This window comes from Leguminivora glycinivorella, chromosome 21 (assembly GCF_023078275.1).
Source record: "Leguminivora glycinivorella isolate SPB_JAAS2020 chromosome 21, LegGlyc_1.1, whole genome shotgun sequence".
NCBI classification, from domain to species: domain Eukaryota; kingdom Metazoa; phylum Arthropoda; class Insecta; order Lepidoptera; family Tortricidae; genus Leguminivora; species Leguminivora glycinivorella.
The window spans coordinates 15,074,046-15,091,174 of NC_062991.1; the positions used below are offsets into that span (position 1 = coordinate 15,074,046).

The 17,129-nt window shown below is 36.4% G+C and overlaps 1 protein-coding gene across 5 annotated transcripts in view; it reads right to left on the bottom strand.

Annotated features, from left to right (window-relative positions):
* Positions 1-15,532, bottom strand: part of LOC125237588 (voltage-dependent calcium channel type D subunit alpha-1-like) — a 124,355-nt gene extending 108,823 nt beyond the window's left edge. For 3 of the 5 annotated variants that reach the window (XM_048144723.1, XM_048144724.1, XM_048144722.1), the window contains exon 1: positions 15,217-15,531. The gene's annotated coding sequence lies outside the window, so the exon portion shown is untranslated. Of the gene's footprint in view, positions 1-15,216 lie in introns of all 5 variants that reach the window. The other 2 variants (XR_007178351.1, XM_048144725.1) reach the window with 2 other exon arrangements.
* Between the last annotated feature and the right edge of the window lie 1,597 nt (positions 15,533-17,129).

Here is a 17,129-nt window from a genome sequence, read left to right on the forward strand (position 1 = left end):
GTATACCACAGTAATAGTTAAAGTAGTGATATTAGTTCTTTTTGCTTTATTTTAAGTATATGTGATCAGTTATATAATGTCTTACAGCTGTTTCAATCTTGATATATTCGCGCTATCAAAGAACTATTTACGCGGTATGAAAATTATTCAACAAAACCTTAATTTTTAGCAAAAACTTCATGACTGATTTCGTAGTTTCTATGAAAACCGTTAATTTGTCAATTTTTTTAAACATTGACATAAAGTCTGATGCTTACTTACCAGTTATGTAAACTTGGTTTTAATATAAGGTTGCAATATTTTATTTTGATTTGTAATGAAAATACATCTGTATGACTTTGTTTTTATGGGTCGGAATTAGATTTTATAATACTCCAATTTATGCCTATTACCGATGGTACGATCAGATAACCCTCGGTAATAGAATATATAAGAATCTATTACCGATCCATGCAATATTTGTTTGGGTCGGTAATGGGTTCCTATAGAAGTATCTATTACCGAGCGACATATTTAGTCTTGTATCAAAATATGACATTTAGTGTACCGTAAGTACAGATTTCTTAGGTGAAACTGAGTTTTCTGTGGGTATTCATAAAGGAGGATAGTATTGGGATATGTATTTGTCATAATTTGTATATTCAACCGTCGGTATTAAGCTCCGAATTTTGAGATGGGTTTCTATTTACCGATGGCAGAAAAACACTGTCATTCATACCCTCGGTAATGAAATCTCAATTCGCGTTAATAGAACTGCAGCCTGTTCATTAACACGGTAATAGAAAATTTAGGTATGTTGGCTTCAATAATCATTTTATGACATATAAGAAACTAAAATGATCCTAAAACTCTTCAAAACTAATAGTTCAATAAATACTCTTCCATAAAAAAAATATTTGTGGTCGTTAATGAGCTTTGATACCCTTAATTTTTTGGTATCTTTTGAAATCTTCCTTAATACCACGTTAATAGGCGCCATTACCTTATGTCAAAATTAATTAACCGCATTTTTAGTACAAAACCGTTGAAATACAAGGGCGCATTAATAATATAACACATTTTATATCACATTTCACCATGAAATTGGATTCCCACACAGTTTTCATAATAAATAAGCAAATAATTGTAATATGTAAAAGTTAACTTACCGTTTACTAACTTGCAAAATGGATGACTTGATGATGATGTACACATAAATCACTACGAAAAGCACAATAAACTTTTAAAACAGCATCCTGTTTCGCCGTTATGAGTTTTACTCCCTTATATCTGATGATCACAAAACGTGTACAAGAGCTATTGCCCTTATTAAAGCTTTGAATATGATTCTTACAAGTATAATTGCCTTTATTAAAGCTTTAAATATGATTCTTATTAGTACATTAGCCTTTTAAAAGCACTTTTCTTGCCATTATAAGGTTAACTTTCTTATTGCATGCCATAATAAAGCACGTACAAGATAAGAAAGCTAATAATATAGCAACTACAAGGGGGATATAAGGTTTTTGGCCTTATAAGGTGTGCCCAAATGCCCTCTTGTAAAGGGTTTACAAGGTTATTATAAGAGTACTATTTTTGGCATTATAAGCCACTATAAGACTAATTTTTGTTAGTTGGGTTGTTCCTGAGGCATGGATGTTTTTATGTATATGTATGTACATAATATATGTATCTACATACTTAAGTATGTATATCGTCGCTTAGCACCCATAGTACAAGCTTTGTTTAGTTTGGGGCTAAGGTGATTTGTGTAAGGTAATGATGGTGTGTAATATTTATTTTTTATTATTTTTATTTTAAACAAATCACCTGATGTACAGCAATCACAGTAGCTTATGGATACTTCTACCACGACTGAAAGTCTTTTAAGATGACAGTACGCTTTTTTCTTGAAGGTAGTTTTATCGCTGTCCCGGGTTCGAATCCCGGTAAGGGCATTTATTTGTGTGATGAGCACAGATATTTGTTCCTGAGTCATGGATGTTTTCTATGTATATAAGTATTTGTATATTATATCATATCATTGTCTGAGTACTTGCAACACAAGCCATCTTGAGCTTACCGTGAGACTCAGTCAATCTGTGTAAGAATGTCCTATAATATTCATTTGTTTATTTGAAACAATAAATTTCAAATTTTTAGATTACTGTTGCTGTGTTTACAACTATACATTTAACTATATTTTATTTTATTGTAGAATAAAGTAAAGTTTTCATAATTATACTAAGTAGATCAGTTTAAAAACTCTCCTAACGAGCTCTACTATAAATAAATTTCCAATAGCTCCTAGAATGTAGGTTAAGCCGTGTAGGGTTCCTAGGCTAGCCCATTCGAACATTGTTCTATATCAAAATGACATCTAACTGGCCTAGCCAAGTCAATAAAATGTTTCTCTGACGCACTAAGGAATTGGTCCCACCGAAAGCGAGTAACCGAAGTCAAACTTACCCTAGTTCTGTGGAGCACTGTATACATACTTACACTATATGAAATGGAATGAAATGAAGTGCTACCTTTGATTGCATTAATTAAGTAAATAAATATCGATGATAGAAATAAACAAAAGACAATCGCCCCCGTAAACCACGGAACCTACTAGATTAATTTGGTTTTAGTTTTAGTAATTTTAATTTAATTTAGTTAATTTATTATGTTTTAGTAATAATCTATGGAATGTATTTCCGGCACAGAACTTTATTTATATAGAAGAAACAAGTTCATCTATTTGTATAGGGGCCGAGCGTGTCAAATTTTGTACTGAAGTTGTTTCTTGCCTGTAATTTTAAATATGTCTCAGGCTCTTGATTGTTCATAATTTTTGTGTTGTTGCAATTGAATATCACGTAACGAGGCATTTTTTATGTTTTGATTGACTTCAACTTACAAAAATTGACGCCCGAAAGCTGCAAGCTGCGAGTAAAGACGGACAACTCAGTGGATTTCACTGAGTTCATTTGACACGCTAAGTAGATACGTTTGCTTGATCTATGGTATATATGACATCTGTGGGTCACACATAACGCATTATCACTAAATAAAACTATTCAAATATCAATCTAATATCAGTGGTCGTTCGAATTGCCCTGTACGGAGCTGAAAAGGCTCTATATAGAGTGCACGCTCTACATATAGAGCTAATACTAGTTTGCAGTTAAAGCATTAAATAAACAAGGCTCTACTTCACGTTGGAGAGACTCTATGTTGTTGTTTTAAACTTTGCATGACGTGTTTTAACGCCGCAACGCTGTTCAGTATTTTTTCTACTCCCGAACTGTTATTCGTCATTTACAGGGTCGTGCATAGATATTTAAAACCCTACATAAAAGTCTATTCCCCAAAGCCAGCGTCCGCCGGCTTTCCGCGCATGCGCGCAGTATCGAAAAAACTGAAAACGCATTGTTTGGCTCTGTAACCATGGTAACGCCTTATAACGATACTGCGCTCATGCGCGGGAAGGCTTTGGGCAGCTGAGCTGATAGTGCAAACATTTGCGTCAAAATACAGGAAACAGTGTGAATTTCACGAAAGCTATTCAAGAAAACTATTGAAAACTAAGTGAATGGTCGTAGAAAAAGTATTGTATGCAACGGTGTTTAACTGAGTCAAAAAATACTCGTGGCATCTTAATAACAATTTTCGGCTTCGCCTCAAATTATTACCCACGTCACTCGTCTTTTTCGACCCCCTTTAAACGCCTGTTGCATAAAATACTATTTAGTTGGTTATTCTGACTATTTAATGTACAGTATTTTTAGTAATGACCCTTTTATGGTTCCGTACCAAAAAGGTACAACAGGAACCCTTATGGCGCGACTCTGTCCGTCTGTCACATTACTAAATATCTCTAGAACGACTAATAACTATCAACTTGAAATTTGGAATAGTTGTGAACATTGTAAACCTCTACAAATAGAAAGTTTCATTTTTTAAATTTATTATTTTTAATATTAGAAAATGGCGAAAATGAAAGGGGGGCAAACTGTAAATGTCAAGTTACTAGGTCAAGTGGGGTATCGTTAAAAAGAGCTCAAACTGCACATATCAAAACTATTTTTTATAATTTTTTTGTCGTGGAAAAAATCGTTTTTTGAAGGAAAATGTAAAAAAAAAACACCTTTCCCCCTTATCTCCGAAGTTTACCAACGAAAATTCATGAAATTTTTAACAAATATGGCTATAATAATAAATATTACAGGAAAAATAAAATTGTACACGTATCTTGAAAACTTTTTTTTTATTTATAAAAAACCTTTCAGATTTACATTTTCAATTTCACCGCCCTTGCGGGCGTTTATTGTACCTGTAATTTTTACATAATAACAAAAAAAGTACCTGCTTTCAAATACAGGAAATGGGTAACAATTTGAGGCGAAGCCGAAAATTCTTAATAAAGACGCCACGAGCATTTTTTGACTCAGTTAAACACCGTTGCATACAATACTTTTTCTACGACCAAGCACTTATTTTGAAAGAAAATTATAAATCAACAAATACCTACTTTCAGTCATCTTAGTTATCTAGGTGGACCGCCTACCATTTTGAATATGCAGTTTGAGTGCAAACATGAAAATAAAACTATCTATGGTATGGTTCTTTGAAGCCTGGCCACTAAGACGAATCGAGCCGAGTTGAATCGAGTTCTCATACATTTGAATACGATTCGACGCGTCGCCAATGAACGCAGCAGAAAACGAAGGAGTCTCGACTCTGCGAATTGGTTTGTTAAGTTGGTAGCAATGTATTTACTGAACTGTAACAGCTATATCGTGCTATTTCTACTAAATGTTTTCAGGGTATAGACTAGATAGACTTGTCCTGACATCTTTTATGTAGGGTTTTTAAGTTCTATGCACGACCTTGTAACTCACGAATAACAGTACGGGAGTAGAAAAAATGGTTAAAATCGGTTCACGCAATAAGTAATTATCCCATAAAAGTCATCTTCCATACTTTAAGCTCGCGCACATTAGTTTACTTAATTTGACGATAGATGTCGCTGTACGTTGAACGCTCATTTCCTACATCGCGTTTTTTCTGATATAATGGGGTCGGGTCAGGATCAGGAGCTCACTCTCCATCCCTTCAACTATCTTGACTTTAAAAAATCACGTCAATTCGTCGCTCCGTTTTGCCGTGAAAGACGGACAGACAAACAGACACACACACTTTCCCATTCAAAATATTAAGTATGTTCGAATCCAGCTTACCAAATAAAAAGCTTTATCACAAATTAACTTTTATCTCGTCGTGATAAGAATCATAATCGCTAGAAAAGTCACCGATCGATATGGGTATTAGTCGTGTTAGATAAGATAGTACAAACAAGGCATAAATAAAGGGAAGTGGGGATATGACGGCGATAAATTGTGAAAGCCGTATGGCGAAGGCCGAAATACGAAGATATACCGAACTTCTACACAGAGAAAATACAACCAGTTTTCATGTTCGTTCAACAAGTTTTTTGGTTAAAATAGCGCCTACGTGCTCTTTGGTTCAAACAACAAGCTACTTGTCATTTGAATCGGCAATACTTTGTCAACATCGTATTTTATAAAAACAACTTGTAATACATATTGTTTTAAACATACGTTTGGCTGATTCAAACGGATAAACCGCAACAAGTCGAACTTGTTAAATTCACAATGCAAATTTCTCTCAGTGTATCCGTCCGATATCGGAACCTGTCGGACCGATATCCCAAAGGTACATTGTACAGGCGCGAACTGTCAAATCTATGATTTTTCATTGAAACACCTTCCGACATCCGATATCGGATCGGATAATGTGAAAACGGCCTAAGCCTGTAAAACTCTTTGTGCAAATAAACATTATCCATACTAACCAAGTAAGGCCCAATGTACATTACAATGTACATAGTTGTTGCAATCTAATTTAAATCTTTCATGAACCGAATAAAGTAACATTTCTTTCGTTTCATTGGTTTTTGAAACAAACGAAATTCTCACCAATTTACTTATAGAACTGGGTTCAAATTAAATATGGGAAAACTAACTATGGTGGGCCTTACGAGGCTAATATTATAAATGAGAAAGTGTGTGTGTCTGTTTGTTTGTCCGTCCTTCACGGCAAAACGGAGCAACGAATTGACGTGATTTTTTAAGTGGAGATAGTTGAAAAGATGGAGAGTGACATAAGCTACTTTTTGTCTCATTCTAACCCCCCATTTCCCTAAAATGGAGGGTGGAAATTTGTATGGAGCATTTCGCAATTTTCTAATTTAACGCGAGCGAAGCCGCGGGCAAAAGCTAGTTATGTTATATATTATATTATTCGCTACGTGTACAACAGTACGGCAGTATATCTATCACGCCTTCCCATAAGCGCATTTTTTGTGGAAATAGTTATTTGTTATACAAGGGGGCAAAGTTGTATTTTAACGCCGAGTGTGGAATTGAAAAACGAGCAAGTGAAAGGATTCTATAGGTGAACCACGAGCGAAGCGAGTGTATTCGAGAATAGAATCCTGAACTTGCGAGTTTTTTAAAAACTTTCCCCCTCAGTATAGCGAGGAAACTACAATGCAAAAAATGCGTTTATCACTGCTTCCAGTAGTTCCACAGGTGGTAAATCATCTTTATTACTAGATTCACCTACTTTTATCAATTTTAAAGCAGTTAATTTGACTTTATTCAAGGTCAAATTACTTTACCCACTAGTGGATAAAATGCATTTTTACCCGCTGGTATTAAAGGACAGAACACGTGTTTCCGAGCTAGTGAGGGGAAAACGTCATTTCCTCTCTGACCTCTTATAAAAACTCTATACTCAAAAACAGCTAAATGGATTTCCATACGATTTTTTTTATCGATAGAGTGATTCTTGAGGAAGGTTTAAATTAGGTTAGTAAGTTCTATGTTAATAGGTTGAAATATTATTAAATTAAAACGGTACTTAATCGCGTAAAACTTATGTATGTACGTATGTAGGCAAAGTGGCAACCCTAGTGTAAAATGACTAATGAGAATCAAGTGCGGGTAGTTCGAAAAACTCGTACAGCTAGAAAATGTTGATTCAACTCCCAGCCAGTCTACCCGTGACCACGGACGAAATGTCACGTCCGAAACGTCGGGTTAAATATAAACGTCAGTTTTACGCGATTAAGTCCCGTTTTAATTAAATAATATGAGTGAAAATCGTGTTAGTTTAATATACAGAGTGGGGCCTGTAACAAAGGCGAAGAATTGAACAGTAGGCTATTCTCCTTATACTGATCAACATTTGTTCAGTGCCTTTTAAAAATTATGAAGTCTTCAAATTTTTAATTTTTCATACAAAATAAATATTAGCTTCAATGTACACCATTATTGTTGTCATTGACGTTGTCTGTCAGAAGTTTTTTCAGTTTCATTATTGTCTGTTAGACTTAACAGAATTCGCAATACATTACCTCTTAGAAAAAACTTTCAAGGGTGATAAAAATCAATATACAAGTTATTTTTAAAAGTCACCGAACAAATGTTGATCAGTATAAGGAGAATAGCCTAGAGTTCAATTCTTCGCCTTTGTTACAGGCCCCACTCTGTATAGGTTGACATTTGGCGATATTGTCAGAAAAAAATCACGCTGACTAGTAGCTGTAATCTAAAATGTTGCCTAATCCGAGTGAGCTATAATCATATGTGTATCGTACGACGTTTTTCAGTATATAACTAGATGGCCCTCTGAAGTTTCAATCTGACAAGAAAATCAAGAAATGAAGCATTTTACTCACGAGTGCGGGCAAAAAGCACTATCTGTTATTATATGTACTTATTTATCTACAGTATTTTGAGTTTTTCATGTTATCTTCAGTCAGCCCTACTATACTATTTTGCAAAAAAATTCTCGTTGATTGGACTAAACCCACTCATTCATAAACAAACAAACATGCAAGTTGTTTATCCAATCAGTGCTGGCTGTCTGTCGATAGGTACAACTTTGCTCCATATCCAACTTGTGCCGTTGGATTATTGTCCAAACTAATTGTATGAGACTAAATAAGTGTTCAGCTAAAGTTTTGTACGGTGGAAAACATACGATAAGTATGTTAGATCAATCAATATGAAATAGTACATCACGATACAAGTGCTAAAAAAGGAAGTTCGAAACGAGTGGCTATAAATTAAAACACGACCGAAGGGAGTGTTTTAAATCGACACGAGTTACGAATTTCCTTTTCGCGCGTGTATCGTACGATATTTTTCAGTACAGAAAGTTTCGACCTAGCATATAATGAACCACTTCTTGCACTAGTGCGTAAAAAAACACCATTTGTACTGAAAAAGTACTTAATGTTATGTTTAGGAACTCAAGTCAAAAAAAACGATGGTTCAACTATTAGAATAATGTAAAAGTGCCCCCAAATGCAAATTAACAAAGGCTCTAGAAACAGCATAGTTGCTAAATCACCACACTATAAAGGATTTAGGCCCAAACCTGAGAGGACCTACAGTGACAGACAACACTTCGAACGTTGTTCGCGATGGGACCTCAAAAAGAGAACTACAGAAAGGAGACCCCCTGCCAACACCTTTGAAAAAAAAATGATAAGGGTTTACTTACAGTAATCATGACTGATTATGTTAGATTATGATTATGTTAATTTTATGCAACACTTTATTCAAAATTTTAGAATGTTGTTATGCGATTAATTGATTATATTAATTTTATGTTACATTATTTTCTCTTCAAAAAATATTTCTAACACCTATTTTACTAACCAAAACTGTACCATATTCTCAGAAGTCGAAAGAAGACAGAAATTTCAAAGAGTTTTTTATAGAATAATCATTCAAATTGAAAACAAAAATGGCATCTAAGTACACGATGAGTCAATAAAATCAATCATGGAGGATCAATGAACTTTAAGTGCGTTTAGATGTATCGCATCCGACGGTATTGATTTAAAACTGTCTCGAGTGGACGAGCTTATAGTTCACTATACATTCTATCTGCTGGTTGACAGTACACAGGGTGATTGTTGGCGACTGGCTGGTGCGCGACCTCCTTAATAGTTTAAAATTATGTCACTTTCAAAAACTGTTCTCATGTTATGAAATATGATTGATTTGTCTTCAGTCTGCCTTCTGTCACGAAAGTATAAATAAGCTTATGTTTGTTTACCAATATCAATAATTAAAATTAGTGCTTTTATTACGTGTTTTCATCATCGTACGTCAGTAATTACAGTCCACAACCCCGCTAGCTATCAGTGATTTTGTAACTTTTGTCAGTACATACTAGCCAAAATTTGCATAGTGACTCAGGTCTTACAACGATGGATGGATCGTGTGGAAAAGGATATGAGAAAGAAAGAAGTAAGTGCTGAGATGACGAAGAAAGAGAAGAATGGAAGAGGAAGACAAGTCCCCTTCTTCCTCCACTCCTCTCGATCTTGAGCTACAACTGGCCAGTCTGTCAAAAAGGGGTGCGTACCGATCGATATAACTTTTCTTGATATATTTTTAGTCGTTATAACGATCATTTGATATAATTATTGAATCATATAACAACAAACAATATACTTACAAATTGTATAATATTTATTTAATATAATGATTATTTTTTCGAATAACATTTATTATAACATACGTTGAGTATAATGCTCATTTCCGATAATAAATAAATTGTATAACACAAATTCTTTCTAAAGCACAGTAAGAATAAAAAAAATTGTACGATAAATTAGATCCATCATTTACCAGAAAAGTAGATTAGGTTAGAACTGTGACCCCTACACACAACGCGTTGCTACCAGAAAAATAGGTTAGGTTAGGTTAGAACTGTGACCCTTAAACATATGTACTGCTATCAGAAAAGTAGGTTAGGTTAGGTTAGAACTGTGATCCCTTGAAAACAGATTAAAATTAATTCTTGAAATGTTTTATACTGTTTGCTAGTTATTATTATAATAGTCGTATATCAATAGATAGTTATACCATATAACTGTTATTATAAATAAGTGTTATACGAAATAATGATTATACAAAGTAAAAGTAGATATTTTGTGGTTATACCAAATGTTAATTATGTCAAATGAGTGATTATATCCTTTAAATATATACCAAATGTTGTTATATCAAATGTTACTATATCAAAAAAAGGTATACCAATCATTACACACCCGTCAAAAAGGAGTCCAAGTTATCCCGCCATCGCCGGCGAGGTCTGCCGGATCCTCTGTTCGACTCATGGGGCTCCCATTCCGTGGCTATCTTGGCCCACAACTCCCACAAGTCATTCGGCATACGGCAGACATGTCCAGCCCAGTCCCACTTTAACTTGGCCGCTTTTCGAGCTACATCAATTATCCGAGTTTTTGAGCGCAGCGTGGTGTTTCGGATTCGATCCCGTAGTTTCACACCTAATATGCTGCGCTCCATAGCTCTCTGGCAAACCCCGAGTTTGGACTTCTGAGCTTCCGTCAAAGACCAAGTCTGTGCACCGTAAGTGAGGACTGGAAGTATGCACATGTCCATGAGCCTACGTTTAAGTGACAGAGGTAGGTCTCCCTGAGGTGTTTCATTGACCAATAGCTCTTCCAGGCGTTCTCGGTCCGTCTGTGAACTTCTTTTTCTTGTCGCGCCTGGAAAGATACTATTTGAAGAAGAAGAAGCAGAAGACTTTTATTATGGGACCAATGCTGAAATCGCGAAATTGGCTGTTCCATAGAAATGAGCGGCATCACGTCAGCCGAAATAAATAATAAATAAATAAATAAATATTGGGGGACACCTTACACAGATCAACCTAAAAGCCCCAAACTAAGCAAAGCTTGTACTATGGGTGCTAGGCGACGAATATGTGAATATTTCCCATTATTAGAATAATAATGTTTAGCTGGGATCTATGGGACATCTGTATGCATTTTTTTTATTTAAATAGGTAGACGTTTGACCACGATCACACTGATGGTAAGTAATGATGCGGTCTACGGTGGAGCACGCTTACCTGTGAGATACGTATTTATTCCCATACATTCTATTTGATTTAATTTACAGGATTATATTGCTATTCAACCCTTCATAAAATAAAACAAGCCTATTTATTATCACTTCTGTCATTTTATTTCATTCTCACGATCATAAGGTACCCTGATGTTTCCGTCAGTAATTTAATGATTTAGAAGAGTTTTACGATTTTAAATTGATTTTATTTTCCCTTGTTCCTCGTAGATAACCAAGTTTGATAACTGGTTTTGTATGATGAGGAAAAATCATTCTTAGCGAACTGGGTTATGAAATAAGATTTTTTTTTCTTCGTAGAAAACCATTATTTTTTGCAGTTTTCATATTCGGGTAAGCTAAGAAGGAAAAAATCTTCGTAGAAAACTGCGTACAATAATGGTTTTCTATGAGGAAAAAAAATCATATTTCATAACCCAGTTTTTTTTTTTTTTGATAGCCCGTTTATGTGTCCCACTGCTGGGTAAAGGCCTCTCCCCGTGATTTCCACAGCTCCCGTTGGTGTTCATAACCCAGTTAGCTAAGAAGAATTATTTTTCCTCATCATACAAAACCAGTTATCAAACTTGGTTATCTATGAGGAACAAGGGTATTTTCCTAAATCAGTTAAACTAGGTACCTACTTAGTAAATTTTTATTTTGAGAGTTCGACGAAACTTCTAAAAAAAATACTTTACATGTAATTATTTTGGTGTTCAGCAATCAAGTGTTGAACGTTTCAAACACGTTCCTACAAAAGTAACACAATGTTTAAACGCTTACATTTCGCCTTCGCTCCAATAATACTCTCACATAATAAATAATTAGTCCAAACGCTTGCCAAAGTCCACGCCGATCGGTAGAAGTGGGTCAAAATCAAGCAACTGAACTAAATGAAGCCAAGAGGTTTGTCACTAGGCGAAACTGAATTACGAATAGCAATGTACGGTCACCAGCATAAAGAAGTGATGATTTCTGTACCTTGTCGCTTTTAATCGTTTGACAATTTCGTATGACATTTCAAACAAGTTTGTAATATGACAAGGTACAGAAGACATCACATATTTATGCCGGTGACTGTACTAGTAATTTTAATAGGCTAGTTTCCTATAGTTAAATAAAATATTTTATCCAGTGCACGAAATAAAGCACCACATAATTAGAAGAAAAACATGAACAGTAGTTATGTTTAAACATAATTTCTATTTAATAAGCCAAAGAGAAAGATATAAAGTAAATGAATTGACCATGACGTCACTCCTTAGAATTTCATAGTAATTCCATATTAGCAAATCGTTTTGACAGTTCTTAAAAAGAAGCTGATTTGACTAGTAGGAAACTAGCCTATTCTCATGCAAATTGCCAATGAGGACATTCTCTTAAAGATAAGGATGTATCTACGGAGTGTATTTTTGATACAATCATATTAAACTTAAACGAACAAGTTAGAAAGAGACAAAAAGTAACCTATGTCACTCTCGATCCCTTCAACTATCTCCACTTAAAAAAATCACGTCAATTCGTCGCTCCGTTTTGCCGTGAAAGACTTACAAACAAACAGACACACACACACGCTTTCCCATTTATAATATTCAGTACTAATTTTCGCCCGCAGCTTCGCTCGCGTTAAATTCGAAAATATAGGATTGTTCCATACAAACTTCCCCCCCCTTTTTTAGGGAAGTGAAGGGTTAGAAAGAGACAAAAAGTAGCCTATATGTAGCCATATCACCACTTAAAAAATAACGTCAATTCGTCGCTCCGTTTTGCCGTGAAAGACGGACAAACACACAGCACACACACTTTCCCATTTATAATATTCACTATGGATACTCTAGCTAGTAATTAACCCTTTTTCTCAATCATAGAAAATCATATAACCACTTTAATTAACTAAGTGATCCAACCATCTAATAACCAGGGCACCCCATTCCCATTCCCAACAAATAACTTTTTTCTTAACCAGTGTAAGAAAGTGAAAGCTTACATACTAATCTAATACAAATAGAGGTCATGTTAAACTGGGCACCTTAGTTAGGATAAGGATTAGTTTCCCCCCATCATAAATATTCAGTAAAGAGACACGACAACTTATATAAACAAAAGTAAGGACTGATGTTTTCTGATATTGACTTTTTTGTAGATTTAAGTTGGAAAATCTATAGGTATACAGCGTGTATATTCCATACGAGCGAATATCTTAATAACGATTAGTATCGGACCTAAAGGAGCCTTTAGTATGAATAGGTAGACGTTTGACCACGATCACACCTGATGATAAGTGATGATGCGGTCTACGGTGGATCACGCTTACCTATGAGATACCTATTTACTCTTGCTTTAAAGAGACCTGAAGTTTGGTTATCTTACAGTTACCGCCTATCAAGAACACAACCAGTCTGTCTTATCTCACTCACACAAGCGTGGTACGCGTTCACCTTAGCCTACACGAGCTTAGACTGTGTGCGCAGGAACGCGTTTCTTTCACACATTTGATCGCAAGTGTCCGAGGTGTGCTTATACTGACGCCTGAATTCTTGTAAGGGGTAGCCAGAACAACAAACTGATCAACTTTCAGTACCACTTAGGGCACATCACATCAATCAAGGGGTTGAAAGAAAACAAAACCTTTTAAAAAGACCAGGCCCCGTAGCCGAATGGCATTTCTCCGACGCCAAACGAAAGCGATACGCCGCTGGCTCTGTCGCGCCAATACGCAAGCGCGATAGAGATAGATATCTACTAGCGCTTCGTTTCGTGAGCGTTTCGTGAGCGATTGTGCCATTCGGCTAGCCACCCAGTCACTGCAATGTAACAATTTTCGTTTTCTTGCAGCCCCTTTTATGTGCCAAGAGTGTCACTGAAACTTGGAAAGTTTTATGTGCTCTGCCTGCCCCTTATGTGATACAGGCATGATAGTATGTATACTATGTATGTATGTAAAGAAGACCATTATAACTGGGATTAGCCTTTTCAACTTTATATTTAGGGCTGGTTTTTCAATCGCCAGATAAATAATATCTGTCAGATAAATGTTAGCTGTCATTGTCATTTATACGTGTGATGAAAAGGATAGTGATAACTTTATCTGGTAGATATATTTGTCTGGCGACTGAAAAACCGGTCCTAAGTCATATTAACCTACTCTTATTGAAACAGAGATTCTAATTTTTAACCCCCGACGCAAAGCGATGGGGTGTTATAAATTTGACGTGTCTATCTGTGTGTGTATGTCTGTGGCATCGTAGCTCCCGTATTTAGTGATTTTTTCAGATTTTTGTTTGAAAGCTGAATTAGTCTGGAGTGTTCTTAGCCATGTTTGTTGGAAATCGATCCATACGTCGGGGGATTTTTCATTTTTTTTTATGAGACAGACTTTTATATCTGGCTAACTGAGACCCCTACCTTTTAGTGCGTTTTCACATTATCCGATCCGATATCGGGTGTAGGACCGATATCCCATACATTACAGGCGCCATCTTGGATTTTTTCCATTGAAATCCTTCCGACATCCGATATCGGATCGGATAATGTGAAAACGGACTAAGGGCCAGTTTCATCAACCATATTCGACAGACACATCATCGTCACGTCGCAGAAGTCTATGAAACTTCTTATACAATATTAACGAATGCTTTAACGGTGATAGACGGTTTGATGCAACCGGCCCTGTGTAACAAAGTTTCTCGTCACTTGAAATCCCATTTATCCAGGTTTCACTCTGACCGCAGACGGATTCCTACTGTAACTGTTTTTGTTAAACACTGAGTTGGATATTTTTGGAACTTCTCATTATAGAAACACGTGTGTACTTGCCGAAGTGGAACAGCTGATAGAAACTATGAAATGTTTATGTTAGACTGGGTCCTTATTCGACTGCCGGCTTAGCCGAAATGACAAACGTCTAATTTTATAAATAAAAATAATTGATTTTTTTAAGCACATTATTGCCAAAATGTTTTACTTTTCCTAGGTCTCAGATAAGTAGACATAAAAGCTTACCATGAGCGTCTAGACATGAGTCTGAGCTTGTTCTAAGATTATTTACTGTTTTATTTCGGTATTTGAACATGCACACATGCATTTTATCACGTTTATATCAAAGTTTCTATGCAGCAATTAAATTTTTAATTATAATGTAGATTCTACTACCCACGGTGATTTCAAATATTGAGCGAGTAGGTAGATAATAATATTCCATTCCAGCACTATGTTTAATATAGCTTTTTTATAATGCATCTTAAAATAAATACCAATAACAAAAATTACTTACCAATATACTAATCCTATTCACAACACACAAGCACACACCATCACTACACTTTTCCAGAAAAAAAAACAATCAGGCCATATTCCGGACAGCCAAAATTACCTCGGCCTCGGTGCTATTTTGTCACCGAAAGCGAGCACTCCTAAAAATAACCATTACGAACACGCGCACTTTTTCAAAAAAGGAACGTTAACTTTTTAATTTTACTGAACACTGGCCGGTTGTGAAAAAAAAATGTTATTTTTGAATTAAGAACGGCGGCCGGGCGCGTCCGCGAGCGGAGCTCGGAATTCGAATTTAGGTTAGAATACGCGGGTATGGCGCCACACAGACATGCGCAGATGGGCAGACGGGACAAAGATTGTGGTGGAGATGCGACAGAGCTTTGTTTGAGCTTTCAGGAGCTGTGACGTCATCAAGTTTGTTAATAAAATGTTCACGACTATTTTGTGTAAATTGATAAACCTTATGACTTCAGTGAGACATGCATTTGTCACATTTGTTCGTAAGAGATATATTATATAGAAAGTTAGTTTTAGTTGCTATTACGATTGTTAGGATCTACTTTATGAACACAACAGGGTACGTACCCGAATGGCAAAAACGCTTACGAAACACTCACGAAATGAAACGCTCGTAGATATGTATCTTTATCGCCCGTGCGTAGACACGCACGACAGAGCCAGATTACCTTTCGCGGCGTTTCTAATCTATATCTCCAGCCGGCCACCAGCCGGCCTATCCAAAATGACAATCGTTGACGCTAGACGCCGATCGAAACGCAGCCTGGCTCTGTATACGCTCTGGCGCCGTAGCCAAAACCAGCGCCGCGCAAATATGCAAGAGCGATAGAGATAGATATCTACGAGCGTTTCGTTTCGTGAGCGTTTGTGCCATTCGGCTACCTACCCTGTTACGCAAATACGTACGATATTATCGTAAGTGTCTGTGCATTTGGCTACGTTCTTTGGACAAAGTGACAATTGTCGACGCTACGTGGCAACGCTATGTTGTGCCATTACAGAAAAATCATAAGAAGAGCTAGTTACGATACGCTTGCGAAGCGTAAGCCTTTCCGGGCAAAAATTATGTAATACCGTATAGCCGGATTAAGTCTAAAAAAACGTACCTCAAAGCCTTTGGGGGACGCTCGGCTAGTCTTTCCGGGAAAGTAGCATCTACGAAATCTACTCTGTGGGGACACAGGTCCCGGCAGACTGGTCGGCGTTTGCTTTCCGAGCTGAAACACTCCGCGTGAAGTTAGCGGCGCAACTTCACGGCGGTCAACGTCATCTGTGACAGTACGCAGAAATAGATTTTGTCACAAGGGAACATAACCTAACCACAAAATCTAAATTTTGAAAAAAACCCCGATATAGTGGACCGATGTCACAGTTTCGTTTTCTTTCAACCCCTTATTTGCCAAGAGTGGCACTGAAACCTGAGTAGTTTCATGTGCTCTGCCTACCCCTTCATGGGACACAGGCGTGATTGTATGTATGTATGTTGTATGTATAGTGGACCGATTCCCATAAAAAATGGCTAAGTACATCCCGACTAATTCAGCTTTCAAACAAAAAAAACGAAATCTAAATAGGTTCCTCTGTTCGAGAGCAACGATGCTACAGACAGACATACCGACACGTCAACCTTATAAAACTCCGTTGTTTTTGCGTCAGGGCTTATAAATGACATAAATACGGTCAAACAAATCTTGTCACTAAAAGGACGCGGCAAATTGGAAACAAGCTTCGGGCCGGGAAAGTGTGTGTGTCTATTTGTTTGTCCGTCTTTCACGGCAAAACGGAGCGACGAATTGACGTGATTTTTTAAGTGGATATAGTTGAAGGGATAGAAAGTATACTTTCTTAGCAGGATACTTTTTGTCTCTTTCTAACACGAGCGAAGCCGTGGGC